The 12,003-nt window shown below is 40.9% G+C and overlaps 1 protein-coding gene across 1 annotated transcript in view; it reads left to right on the top strand.

The window, feature by feature from the left end:
* Positions 1–727: 727 nt before the first annotated feature.
* The window catches only part of grin2ca (glutamate receptor, ionotropic, N-methyl D-aspartate 2Ca), a 96,724-nt gene continuing 85,448 nt past the window's right edge, over positions 728–12,003 (top strand). Inside the window, exon 1 of the mRNA XM_034206171.1 lies at positions 728–838. The gene's annotated coding sequence lies outside the window, so the exon portion shown is untranslated. The remainder of the gene's footprint in view (positions 839–12,003) is intronic.

Raw genomic sequence — 12,003 nt, 5'->3', positions numbered from 1 at the left:
GAGGGTCACCCTGCACAATCTGTGATAGATGGGACTCACAGCGCGGACATGTGTCTCGGCCCGAAATATGGAGTACATCTGTGTCTCTATGTACTGGGCAGTCACGGGCAAGGACAAGGCTGAGGAGTTTGTTTTGCGCTGATATATAACATGGTGTAAGTTTCTGGCAGCTTCCGGAGCTTTTCTGAAGTCTTAAATTCCAGCCAAGCGAGGAATTATCTCTTCCCCAGAGGTGAGCAGCTGCTGAAGACCTTAAAAAAGCAACGGCTTTACACACAAATGTGCACACTGACAGGTTTTTCCTCAAAGCATTCTGGGACATCTTACCTGAACACCTGAGATAGCTGTCTCGACTTTAATTCTCAACGGGAACATTTAGCCGACAGACAGACAGACAACAACAATTTGGTCATTTGTTTCCTTTTTCCTACTCCTCCTCCGGCACCTGTTCACTTCGATCTCCCTCCATCACTCCATCCATCCTCCTCCTCCTGCTCCTCCTCTTCTTCTTTCCTCCCCTCTTTTTCACCAGCGAGTGATAATGTGACCTTCTGCCAAAGTGCTGGAAACCATGCTACCGACGCAGCGGGCTCCTCTGTTGCTGCCACTGAAATAGACTCAAACAAGTGCAGGGAGAGAGGAAGAGGAAGGGAGGAGGGAGAGGACGAAGGAGGGGAGGAAGAGAAGAAGAGGGCCAAAGGGGAGAGAAAGAAGGATGAGAAAAAGACAGGAGAGGAGGAGGTAAAAAAAAGGGGAGAAAACGGGAACAGGACGGCTGAAGCAGCAGACACGGGATGAGTGGTGACGAGCCAGGGCTGGATGTGGATTGCCGACACAGGTAAGATCACCTTCATCTTCCACTTAGTGCTGCACTTAGATGTGTCATCACTTTACTCTCCACATTTATCTGTCTGCTTAAGGTTAAAAATCCCCAAATGCTGGTTTTCCAATTTCAAAAACTGAGTGTAGAAATGCTTTCTGCTTCTTTTTGTTTGTGTTTGAAGAGGTGTTGTAGTTTTAAGTAGCACCCCTCTCCTTCCCCATCCTCCTTCTTTCGTCTGAATGTCAATAGAGGAATTGTCTGAGCGCAGAACCTCAGATCAAAAGCGGGGCTCGACAGGATCCTTGTCGGGGGGATCAGACGGCACACTGTGTTGGGCTTTTGTGCCCGCTGTAGGTGTGTGTGGTGGCTGTAACTGTTGCTTTAACCCAGCGAGCTACCGCGGGGATTAAGCAGAGCGGATCGATGCGTCATTGTAAACAGTTAGAGCAGCTGAGAGGGGCTTTGATACCTGCCTGCCGGACCCTGGATGATGCCGCTGCTGCATGGGAAATTGAACTGCCACTGAAGAGTGACTTTTCAGGATGCCAGAGAAGGAGAGGTTCCTGTAATTACTGAATGATCCGTTCTGGCACTTTGGCTCCATGAATACAGAACAAGTTTTCTCTTTTTGAAATCCTAGTTTGTTATATCTGTAATTGGAATGTTGAAAGTGAAAGCAGTGAATGATGAACAGGAACTCATCTGATAGCTTTGTAGAGGTGAGGGACCTTTAAGGTTTACCCGGAGAAACAATCAAGGCGAGGCGATAAATAAAAAGGCAACAAAAGAGCAGCAGAGCAGAACAGGGACAAAGCCATATTTCCTATCAACACTGCCACATGATTGCGGCTAAATCATCAGCGACAAAGTGTAATAACACGTAGAAGCAGCTGCTTATCAGCAATGTGTGTCCTGATTAGACATTGTCAAGGTGCCGTCTGCACTGCGAGCTCAACACACGGCTGAATCCATCCATAACAGCTGATGTGACTGAGTAACAGGCCTTTTATCTCAAAGTACCAGTTAGATTATCATGTCATGGACCGCAAACGCCTGTCGAACTGAAACGTATTGGTAAGAGATATGAGTGTGAGAGATCAATGAATGTATTGAAATGTTGATTTGATTGGTTCTGGCACTGGGACGTCCTATAGATCAGAGTGATGGTTTCCAAAAATTCATTCTCATTTCCACTTCTTTGGCAATTATCCAGCATTTAATCTAAAGGCTCAGTTTACCCTAATTACAAAATAAACACATCTTACTTTTATCTATAGTTGTATCTAGTCGGGTACCGCATGGAGGAAAAGCATGTTTTATCTACACAGCATACAAATGTGTAACGCATTCGAAAGGATCTTCACTGGGGGATATGTAATTAAACTGATTATGTTATAATCATCTTTAGGATGGGTTAGATATACCTGCCTGATTTTAAAGGGGCAGTTCAACCAAATTACAAAGACAATATTATCTTGTTAGTCTTTAGAAAAGTGATTCCCAACATCTAGGGTTAGGGTGAGACAATCTTAAATCTTAATGAAAGACATATATGTGAAGGGTTGCCAAATGCTTCAAAAGATAGGATTGACAAGATAAAATACTTCATCGTTGTATCTGTTCTCTATTAAACTATTAGAAAGAAACCATCTGAGAAGCATACATCTACTCACAACTGAAGCAATCTCTAAGAAAAATATTCATGAACGGTTTCTCTACAACGGAGTTTGAAAATCTTTTAGTTGTATGGCCAGATCAAAGAGAGCCTACCTCATCACAGGTTGCATATGTCTGGTGGTTAACTGTTTCTTTCAGATGTATATTATTTCAGTCCTGAAGCAAACAATTCATTTATGATTCATAAGATGGAGTGTGTCCAAAAAAAACATAACTTTATCCTTTAAGACACTTTTGACAAATTGACACTAATAGCATATGAATTCTTGAACCATGACTAAACCCATGTTTGTGAGGTCACAGTGACCTTTGACGACCAGATTAAAAACAGTTCAAGTCCAAGTAGATGTTTGTGCCAAATTTGATGAAATTGCCTCAAGATAAAAGACGTCAGATATCAGCAGTTAGTGGCGTTAATTATTCCTTATTGGTTATCATTTTGACAAAATCTTCCATTCATCCATCCCTCCAGGTGGAGGTTTAACTCTGCCCTGATGAAATGTGCTTTTTCTCCATTGGCTTGAATAAAAGGGAGTTTAGAATGAGCTGATGTGAACAGTGTGTCACCATTTAGGCAGGTGAAAAATGGCTGTTCATTATGTTATGCCAACCATATCCTAGTTCCAGTAATTGGATGTAGTTCTATGTATATGAGAGCATTAAGCTACAAGCATGTGTGTGACTGCGAGTGTGTTTTTATGTGCACACCAAGGCAAAATGTGACAGGAGAAACAGATGCAAGGATTCTCAGCACATCACACAGCATGATGCAGCCAAATACACACACACACACACACACACACACACACACACACACACACACACACACACACACACACACACACACACACACACACACACACACACACACACACACACACACACACACACACACACACACTATTACACAAGGTCACACACCATTGACCATGATGGAGGAGTATGCTTCTGGACGTCAGGCTGAGGGAGGAGCCTGATCAATAACACAGCTGAAACATTCAGTGATTAAGCACATTTATTTGGTTTTGGCATCACACCCAAAACACCACTGTACCCATAAACTGTGGAGCTGCAATGATTGGTCCATTGAGAGAAAAGCAAATGCCTACTATTGTAATGAGAAAGTAATGATTATAGTACAATTACATGCAAAAATGGATACCAAAATCCAGTTTTAGCCTCTAACAAATTTTAGATATCCTGCTTTTCTAAGAATATTTATCATAAAAACTGAATATCCATGTGTTTTGGAATCAAATATTTAAAAATGTAAAATAATTATGATTTTATAGAAATATTAATCTAGAAAATGATTTGCAGATGAATTGATAATAAAATGAATTGTTAGTCTTAATATGTTATAGTCAAAGGACCCTCATTAATATAATACCCTCAGTAGAGAAGTGAGGGCAAAACGACCTTACTGTCAAGGTTAACCTCAGATTGTCCTGACGAAGGTAGCCGCGGTTACGTAAACCTGACATGTTAACACATGCATCACTTACAGTTTGTCATGCAGGGTTACTAGTCTTGTAAATAGATGTTGATATAACCTTAGAGACAGCTGTGATCAATTATAGTGTTACATTACCAGGACAGGATGAGGCATTGCTTACTTTCATTATGCGCAGGAATTTAACACAAGGGATGCAATGATAATTAGCATTATTGATTAATTTACTGATCATTTTCTCAATTAATCGTTTTGGTCTAAAAAAAGAAGTTACAAATATTCAATGGCTTTGTCTGTCCAAACTCAAGGATATTTTCTTTAATGTGAAATAAAACAGTGGAAATCTACATATTTGAGAGGATAAAAACAGCATTTTTTAACATTCCTTCTACTAATGAGTTATCTATTAGCTGACTAATCATTGCAGCTCTACTTTACACACACACACACACACACACACACACACACACACACACTCACACACACACACACACACACACACACACACACGCACACGCATACACACACACACCACACCACACACACACACACACACACACATTCATTTACATAGTAATTAACTTAGCTTTGCCTTTGGGTGTGCTGTTAAAGTCAGTGTGTCACACAATCTGTATTTATCTGATGTTCTTGCAGTGTAACACATACTGAACATGGGTGCATTGCAGCTAGCAAAGCCTCCTCCCATGAATTTAACTTATTAATCATTATTGATATTTTCATATTTACATGAACTCTAGTGTTCTGCTTGATTTTTGGCTGAATCATTTTAGTCAACTAACTCATGCTGGATGCTGCATTTGCTGTTTTATTCATCCAGTGTCTCCTAGCTTATACTTAATAAAGGATGTGAAATAATTTATGCTTGTTGTTTGTCTAGTGGAATTACAAGAGGACGTGGGTTGGAGAGCAGAAATGTGATGAAAGTTAACAAAAGAAACGTCAATGACAAGATATTTTGATGAATGACTTCAACAATAAGGTGATAATGAAGCATCTGAAATAATCCCATTGGGTCGAGAACCTGGGAATCTCACACTTTAAGTGATTTAAAATAATAATTAATCTGTTGTAAAATGTGTTAGAACTTGTACTGATAGAAAATAAGAAACCAACAGCATTGCAGGTCTCCCTTGAAAAAGAGATCTATGATCTCAAGGGACAATCTGGATAAATAAAGGTTTGAAATTAAATGAAATGAGCATCTACAGAAACAACTAAAGTTAAAAAGTTTAAAACATGTGGTTGCCAAAGATGGCTTAACCCTCTGGAGTCTAAGGGTATTTTCTCGATTTTTAGATGTTTTCTTAAATCACCTTTTAAATGTATTTCTTCTAACATGGCACCCCATGTGTTACATATCAAAATGTTCAGGACAATCTCTGGTATTGCTATATATGCATATTACTCACCTTAGAGCACTGTTTGATGAGATAAGTAGCTCAAAAGCTTAAAATTTGACATCCGATTTTCGGAAAATCTTCAAAACTTTTGTGAAAACACAAATTTACTCATGTGATCGAATTGTTTTGGTGTTTTAGATTTGGTTACCAAAGTCTTAAGATCACAAAAGCAGTGAAATATTTGAATTACACTGTATATAAATGTGTTATTCATGTCTAAAATTAAAAAAATTAAATTCGAATTTTGAGTAAAATAGGTGTTTATCACTCTACTTTCACCACAGCAGGGGCTGAGATACATTAGGATTGAATAATGACTTCATATTACATACCAAGGTTCATGTGATGTGTACAAATACAAATTGAGCATTCAACCTTTTTTTTTCAACCAACAATTTATTATAAATATGTTTTTTTCAACCAACTATTTATATAAATATAAGAAACTGGAAAATCTAACTATTTACAATATTGAACATCAGAACTTTCAACCAACTATTCATTATAAATGTCAAGACAGTGTCAAGGTCTTTGTCTGTCTTCCAAGACAGTGGGTCTGGCTGCTGTGTAGGTGGGGGTGATGGTGCATGGGCTGCTGTGTAGGTGGGGTGTACAAGTGTTATACGAGACCTCCATGAGACCTCCTTGCTGGCTGGGTTGAAGGTGATGGCTGTGGTGGAGCCTTTGTGCTGAGGTGTATCTTGACCTGGTGGCAGCCGCAGATGGAGGTGGAGGCAGCTGTAGTGATGCTGGTCTGCTGGTCCTTGGTGGTGATGGCTCTGGTGAAGGCCCTTGAGCCACAGTAGATCTTGACCTGGGGGCAGGCACAGATGGATGTTCTGGCTGCTGGATAAACGCCGCCTGTGGGCCACTAGGCCCAGGCAGCTGTGAAACATCTCTGTAAAACAAATTAAAATGTAGGACAATAATTACAACTAATTTCATTGAAATAAAGTTCAAGTAAAATGTTGCTCAAGCACAAATAACAATGCACACATAAAAAGAAAGTTTGGGAGGTTGGAGAAGGAGTCTCTCTCGATCTCTCTCTCTCTCACACACACACACACACACACACACACAGGTATTTCCAGTTACTTTACATTCAGTATAAAATCACAGACACACATATACATAGGCTACATCTGATTACAAAGTCTCATCTGATTACAAAGTCTCATCTGTACAGGACGGTAAAATAATAACAGGCACACATCAATAAATCTATGACAAAGTCTCATCTGTACAGAACAGTATGATAAAATAATCGATGGCAAAAACATGTCACTGTAAATGTCTCCGTTGTGGGACGAATAAATGATTAATTTAATCCTCTACACATGTAATCTCACTTTTACGCACCAAAATAACGTTAACACAGAGTAAACGTTTGCTAATGGAGTCTATTTTGTCCCAATAAAACGTTCATGACTATCGATAAAAAATATATATCAATAAACCTATTGTTCATTTTCGCGGTATTCCCCACACATTGCCAGTACACTATTACTGTAATATGTACACTTACCCATGCCCAAATGGATCCTTGTTGTTGTCTTTGTATTCTTCTTCTTCAGAAGAGTCGAAGACTTCAGGTTCTGGGGCTTTATCTTCACTACTGCTAGCGAAATAAATCTCTAGCGAAGTCGGCAACTGTAAAAAAAGATTTTAGCCATTTTCTCTGTCTCTCTCTCTCTCTCCTGACAGACGTAAACTGATGGGAGACACGTGGTTTATGTTTTGTTTACTTGGTGGGTAGGTCCTTAGTGATTTCTCGATGTCCATTGGTCATTTCAGACCATGATGGCTGCCGGCCGAGATTTCGTTGACGGACACACGAATCCACCAATCCCACACAGTGTAAAGTCAAGCTGCTTTGAGCGGCCATATTGGCTGCGGTGCCCTGGTTACAGTCTCACAGGAGATACCGCTGGAAAGCTACTCTTCCAGCGATTCCGCGGATATCTGAATCATATTTCTACTCCTTATAATCGAAAATATATGATTAATTACGTAAAATTATGCGCACCTGGACGCGCCGGCGCGTCCACCGAAAAAAGATTCCTTCATAGCGCCCAAATCCTGGGGCAACATCCTATTAAATGAGTGTCGGACTTTCAAGGAAAATGTCGACCTGCTGAGTTGTTGTATTGGAGCATCTTTGCGTCTTTGTGCAGCCTGCGGGCAGACTAACACGACCTCTGGGTTTGTATCTCTAGGTTAGCAGCTGCTGTGTCAGCTGTCCAGCTCTTCCACGGACACTTAGTGCCTTTGTGCTTAATCAATTCTTAAAAGAGCGAACCTCACGCCGTCTTCACTGTCTCTGCAGATGAGTAGGAGGGAGCGGGAGGAGGCTGACAGGACACAGGAGACAAAAAGCAGGAGGGGTTGGGCGGGCTGGCGCATGAGTTTAAAAAAAAAATTGGGGTAAGCTTGCATAAACAACTGTTTCAAATGGCTATTATGCTGATTGACAGCCAGTCACAAGCATCAAGGGCAGTCAAATATTTACTGCGGGGGGCGGGATGGAGGTTGCAGGACATCAGAGGTCCAAGGTCATAGGAGAGGAGTAGTAAATCTCATTCTGAATCAGGCAATGCTGCGACAACATGTGATCCTTTTTCCCGCCAATTTGACGGGCCACTTTTACGTGTTCAAGTACAGATCGATGTTGCGATAATGCAGGTGAACAAGTCCTTGGGGTGCTCTCGTACTATGTGGGGCTATCTGATGAGATTTTAAACTCGGGGCTGAAGAAGTCTGGCAGGCTGTGTTGCTCTCCCTCCCTAAGTTTATGGCTGCGCTCATGGGCACAACAGAGACTCCCAGCCCATTTATATTCATGGCGCATCGCCGCTTGCACCTCGTCTAACGTCCTGTCCCTGTTGAGAAGGAAAACTGACACGCCGTGGGCTGAAGAATTGGTGGTGGTGGGGAGGGGGGCATCGCCTCTGTTTCCCTGTCATTATTTTTGCCTCTTGTGGATACCGATACCAACCTGAGTGTGTGTGCACTTGTGTGGCACGGGTGGGTGCATATGCAATATGTAATACATGAAATTGATTAGCCTAATTGCTTTCTATTCAACGCTGCATGTGTGCCACTTGATTTTTCAAGCCCCGAGCGGCGACACGGTGGGGAGCGTTTCAATGAAGGATGATGACACCGATAACCTTAGAAATGAAGCCTGCAAAGTGGAGGGTGGTGGGGATGCGGTACGTCTCGCAGCGTCCAAGCAGGAAGAGCAGTTTGACTTTGCGTGATGAATCTTAACTAATCAGGCTGGATGCTCTGCAGGAGTGTCTAACAAAAAGTGACACGGCGTCCTGGTGGTTCAGTTGGCAGAGGCAGCTTGAGATGGTGACGTAGTTTAGGTTTTTATTCTGGCCTACCTTTGTCACATCTCTTCTATCCCTTTCCCAATCCCTCTTGTCACTCTCCGTCGACACCTAACAAATACAGCCAACATGCTCAGCAGACCTGGAGAGCTGTGCTAAAAACAGGCACAACTTTTGGCTGCCGACTCATACTCGGAGTTGCATATACACCCTTCCCAAAATATGAAAAATGCTTTTCACTCTCCTGGAGACTGTTTATCGCGGCAAAAAATCTATACATCATCTCTGGAGAAAACTGCAAAAGCTGAGTTGTCTGAGACATGCTCTGATTGCTTTCCATTGAGCAGTTTTACATGTTTTAACAATTATAAGGACACGACCTGTCTGTCACACAACACTGAGTCAGGCAGCCAGACAGCAATAACTGCAAAAATGCTCTGGTACATGATACTAAGTACTTATTTGTCTGGTAAGTCTTATTCTATGTTTTTTTTGTTATTCTCATACATTCCTCCTCATAAAAAATATTATATCATGATTTAATTACATTTCAAATCAATATTTGTGACATTTACATCGGTTGCAATTATTCTTCTCTTTAAAACGAGTTGCTCATAATAAAATATATTTCAATCACCTGCAGCTTGAAAGAGGTTTTTTTTTTTTTTATCTTTGTTGTGCTATGTTTGATGCTGTTTTTGGTGTTTTGATCAGCAATTCAATCTATCTGGATAAAGAAAGGTGGAATATTTATATCAGTTCAAAGGACAGATATTCTTCAAAGCTTTAAGGAGAGCAATATGTGATAGCTGCAAATCAGATTTTATGCATTTCAGCCCCAAGGGTCCACATTTCAGATTTTAAAAGAGGCGAGCAAACGTACAGGTTGTTAAGATAAAAACGATTCATACTCCTTATTTTTGTTAAAATATTCTGTGATCTGTGTGAAGGATTGTCATCAGACATACGAATTGCACATTTTATTATGGTTGACCTTGCTGTCTTCTTTTTATTTATCTTATTAAAACATTAAGCAGTTGAGATTTTGCATTCATTTTGAAAATCAAATCAAGTTAAGGTTAAAACAATTATCTGGATGGCTTAATACCACAAACAGCACGCAGTGTTGTCTTAAATGCACTGGCCCTTTAAATTCATCGTGTTTATTTTATAGGTGGCTGCTTTAAACACATAAGCAGGAAGAACAGAGGAAGGATACATTGTCAGTACATTTTAAAGCACTGATAAGACCCCACGCGCACACACACACACACAGAGGATAGATTAAAAACAAAGTGGTATGCTCATATGTGGATTAAAGCATGTGTACATGTGTGTGTATGTCAGAGGTCAGCTGTATGTGTGGGCAGCCACCGAGTCAACTGGGAGAGCAGGCTGATGACAGCTGGACAGGTGGCGGGGGTGGAGGGCGGGGCGTGGTCTTGTTCTGCACGGGCAACCGCAGTTTCAGCTTAACCAGGGTCTTACACTGATCCCTGCTCCACATGAGGCTGCCGAAGAATTCTTCCTTCACACTGCGGGTCACCTTCCACTGCGGGTTAATATCCAGGTCAGGCAGCAGGGTCAAAGTAGGAATATTAATATCCGATCGCCTTGTCTAGGTCCTTAAGCTTCAGGTAAACATCCGCCCATGTGTTGTGGCAAAATGGATTAGATTCACAATGACATTGTAATCTGCAGCCCCGCAAACATTATTACGCTCCAAACACTTGCACATACAATCTGTTCAATTTCGCTACACGGCGTGCAGGCAAAGAGAGAGCCGTGTGATGGAATGTTGCACTAAATGGAGTAAAAGTGATAAAACAGAGAGGAGAGATATATAGCAAACATCTGTCCAATGACTGGCAAGCACAAGGACTTGTGTTCTTGAGAGAAACAAATCTTTCTTTGATGATCTTGTTTGAATTGTGTTGATTCACCTACTGCATTATCAAACTATTCAGTTGTGATTGTTTTAATGTAAAGACAGTGTGACATACACAATCATAGTAACTACATATGTTGGGCAGGGAGCTTTGCTTCAGCACTAGATGGGATTTCAAAGGCAGAATTGTAATAAAGCACAACGACACAGCTTTCCATCTGCTGTGGCATTTAAAACCTGCTGAGCACGGCCGCTCTGATACTATACAGTCAGAAAATCCAACTGCTCAGTTCAGCTCCACTCCTCCCCTGAATATTTAAATCCTTTAATGCAAACAGATACCAGCCAAAGCCTGAATACCCTTCAATTGATTCCTGTTGCTGTATGTGGAAAATGTACAAGACATTTTAGGATTACCCACCAGCCAGTCAGAGAGCAGTAAAGATCAGATCAGATTTATTGATATTTCTCCGCATAGGTTTTCATCCCGTGGCAGATCAATCACTTGTCATGTATTGTAAATGTAAAGTCGTGAATGTCTTAAAAATGCTACAGTGCCATGGGGAGGAGTGTAGGGAGAAACAGCAACTAATATCACAGAGTGAATCTGTTTGGTGTGCTTCTGTATCATGGGTCAGCATAAATCACGTGTGGCTTGGCCTGAGAAGGCACCATTATGTTTTCACTTTGGGTGAACCTTGGAAGAAAACGCTGCTGGACAATGGCTTGGTCTTTTTTATGACAGCGTGGGGTGGCCATTTATCACATGACCATGATATAGAAAACTGTACCATAAAGAATAGAGCAGTAAATCAACGGAAAGGTTCAGATATGGCCAACAGTGGAACTTTCTCACACTCACTGCAGGAATTAGGAATCTTATTTGCCCTTCAGAAAATGGAGGAACCAATGATGTTTTGTCAAAAGAGTCCAAAATACAAACAAACATGTTTGCTATGTTATAACCAAAGACTGAATACAAGAAGGATATAGCTACTGTGAAGTAACATAATGATGTGTGGACTAATTTGGCAGTTTGGTCATTGGCGTTTTGGTTTTTGGAAAATAGAAGTGCCGTAAGAGGGTGGGGCTAAGTACAATTTAGAGCTACCAAATGTAACAATTTCCTTTAAAAAAGTGAAAACTGTGAAACAGTTACACTTTTAAGAAGAAAACATAGACATACCCCAAACCTGATTTTGCCTTGTTAGCATCTTGTAAATCACAAGGTAAGCCCACCCTAAAGCATATTGTGTTTTACTCTAAGGAGACCATCATTTATAAAAAACAACATCATGCTGCATTGATGAAGACTTGAAACTACCTATTGAGACCATATCTCATTACCAAGGTATTTAATCAGATGTTGATGATAATTTTCTTATAGACTTCTATAGAATCTGCAA

The sequence above is a fragment of the Gymnodraco acuticeps genome, unplaced genomic scaffold (genome assembly GCF_902827175.1).
Source record: "Gymnodraco acuticeps unplaced genomic scaffold, fGymAcu1.1, whole genome shotgun sequence".
Lineage (NCBI taxonomy): Eukaryota > Metazoa > Chordata > Actinopteri > Perciformes > Bathydraconidae > Gymnodraco > Gymnodraco acuticeps.
This window is presented reverse-complemented; position numbering and strand designations above follow the sequence as displayed.